The sequence below is a fragment of the Amphiprion ocellaris genome, unplaced genomic scaffold, assembly GCF_022539595.1.
Source record: "Amphiprion ocellaris isolate individual 3 ecotype Okinawa unplaced genomic scaffold, ASM2253959v1 Aocel_unscaffolded26, whole genome shotgun sequence".
Classification (NCBI taxonomy): Eukaryota; Metazoa; Chordata; class Actinopteri; family Pomacentridae; genus Amphiprion; species Amphiprion ocellaris.
In genome coordinates this window covers 1-2,935 of record NW_026559433.1, presented here as the reverse complement: position 1 = coordinate 2,935, position 2,935 = coordinate 1, and the positions used below count along the sequence as shown (strand labels likewise).

General features: G+C 46.9%; 1 pseudogene; it reads left to right on the top strand.

Annotated features, from left to right (window-relative positions):
• Nucleotides 1–1,014: 1,014 nt before the first annotated feature.
• Nucleotides 1,015–2,928, top strand: LOC129348472 (zinc finger protein 609-like; annotated as a pseudogene).
• Nucleotides 2,929–2,935: the final 7 nt, after the last annotated feature.

The window sequence follows — 2,935 nt, the reverse complement described above, 5'->3', positions numbered from 1 at the left end:
CCAGCCCCTTTGTCTGACTTTGTCACAGACTGCTAACCTTCACTGCTGTGCAGAAAGATAATTACATTACTGTTATGGAGAGATAAGGCCAAACCGCTATTTTAAGTATTTGAATGACTGTGTGTTTTGATTACAGAGCAGGTAGAAGCTTCATGGCTGTCTTTTCAAATCATGTTCGCTTGTCTTTCATTTGGACAGTCGTGTGGCTTCATTTAAAGTGCTTATAGTGCACCAGGCATCAGCTTGGTATGTTGGAAGAAGACATGGATGGAACAATGGTGAATCTATTTTGATATAATTGCCATTGTTTACACCACTGTGGTAAACAATGTACAGTACTGTCATCCTGGGTATTACTGTTATGTTATGAGTTTCCTATGAGACAGTGTGGAATTGCACCATGTTATTTGGCACACCGACACAGTAAATAACAGTGTATGTGAGATTCCCAATGAAAATGTAAATAAATCTGACTCAAACTTTAGGAGGAATATGGCCAAGTACAGAAGTAGCCAAAATCTTGCTAAAAAAAAATGTTTTTCTCCGAAAGCTTTGCTATGATCTAGAGAGCTTTACAGATGCCAGAAACTGACATTTTTCCCCTTTTATCTTGACAGTCAGAGGCTTTGGGCCTCTGTGGTTTCCAAGCAATGACTAATGAGGGCAACAGGGGTTTGCCTTCCAGATACAAGCATACTTATTGTAAGGTCACTTGTCACATCTTGATTCCACACAGGTGATCTCCATTTCACAAGAACAGCTGACTGCAACACTGATGAGATTTGTCATTTTTCGTGACAGACTGTTGATCACTGTCAAAAGTGCCAATGACATTCACGGTGATTAAATGCTGTAAGATAATAAGAATGAAAATGACTGAAGGGAGATGGGTTGGAATAGTGTTACTCAGTTTTCACAGCAATGTATTCCCATTATATTACTTCAGAATCTAAAATAAAGAACTGTTACACTTGCATTGATACTGTGACATGACTAACCCTTCTGTCTGATTTTCAACACTGCTGCAGGTTTTGTGAATCCCCTACAAGTGATCTGGAGATGAGGAACGGTCGTGGTCGAGGTAAACGAATGCGACCGAACAGTAACACCCCCATCAACGAGAACAGCAACTCGTCAGACAACAAAGGCACCACCAACAAGACCCGTTGCCGCGGTCTAACAGCAAAGGCCGAAGGGGCAGCCAGACGCCGTCGGAGCGCCGCACCCCACCCAACAGCAACACCGAGGACATCAAGGCCAGCCCGTCCTCAGCTGGAAAACGTAAGACCAAACCAGCCTCAGACATGGAACCCAATTCCAGCTCAGAGGACACCAAAGGCAACAAACGTATGCGGACAAACTCCAGCAGTGGAGGGGTGGGACCAACCGGCCTCCCTATCCCTTCTATTAAGACTGAGCCACTTCCACCTCCCCTCGATCGCAGCTGCCCCTCTCCAATTCTAATTGACTGCCCACACCCCAACTGCAACAAGAAATACAAGCACATCAATGGTCTCAAGTACCACCAAGCCCGTGCCCACAATGATGATGACATAAAGTTGGAAATGGATGGAGACAGTGAGTATGGAGAGGACTCAACTCTCCACCCCGAACCAGGGAACTGTAACGGAGCCTCCATCTCTCAGAAAGGATGCTTATCTCCTGCACGGTCTGTCACTCCAAAAGGCAGGAACTTTGAGGCTCAGAGTCCTTCCCCATCTTCTGGCAAGTTTGGTTCAAAGAGTAAAAAGAAAATTGCCGAGACAGATCCAGAAACAGGAGGTACACCGATGGATGGGTGTGAGGATGGGCCATGCCTCACTGATGAGGCCAGTAACGATGGTATAGATGATAAGAGAGGATCAGATAAGTCTAAAAAGGGTAGCGCTGGCACAAAAGCTGATAAAATGGGCCAGAAAAACTTGAAGTCACCGCGACCCATGGGTCCTGGCCTTCCAGCATCCCAGCAGATGTACTCTTTTCCTCCTGGAAACCCAAATTCTTCCCCAGGGCTTACCCAATTATTCAAGGAATCCCCAAGAGTCCTCAAATGAAAGGCACACAGCCGAAACCCCCTGCCATTGGAGATCCTGCCCCGAGTAGCTCCAAAGACAAGAAGAAGAAGGACAAAAAGAAAAAGGATGGTGGGAAGGAAGCAGACAGTCCCAAGCCTCCAGGAAAAGGAGGGAAACTGGAGGAAGGAAAGCTTCCATACGCCGAACCTTGTGATCAAGGGAATAAGGGAGAAGGACTCCTCAATGGTCCTCAGATCCTCATCAGAGTCGCTTGGCCAGTATCAAGGCAGAGGCTGACAAGATTTACAGCTTTTCTGACAACGCCCCAAGCCCATCCATTGGTGTCGCCAGTCGGATAGACGGTAGTGGGATGCCACAGCCCCTCACACCACTTCATGTAGTGAACCAGAACGGAGCTGACAACTCTCAGTCAAAACCAATAGCCCAGCTTACTCAGATATTTCAGATTGCTGGTGAGGATGGTGAAGGAAAACTAGAAGGTGTCAAAGTCAGGACAGAGGACCAAGCCATCAGGGAAAGTGTCAAAAAAGCGCTCTTTCCAAACCCAGACACCCAACAAAGATTCCCCCGTACTATGCCCAGTTATGAGACATATTACTCACCCCAATTACGTCAACCCCAGTCCAGGTGGGCCCAATCCAGGAACACCAGTGGCTGAAGGTCAGGTTAAAAATCAAACGAGATGATGAGCCGGACCAAGGTGAAGAAAAAGTCAAGGTTGAGGTTCATGAAGAGCGCAAACCTGACAGCCACTGCTCCTGGCCAGCAGCGCAGCAACCCTCCGTCATCCAACAGAGATCCAACATGTACATGCAGCCTCTCTACTACAAACCAGTATGCTTATGTCCCTCCATACGCATACCATCCTGATCAAGCCTACCATAACCACTTGATGAACA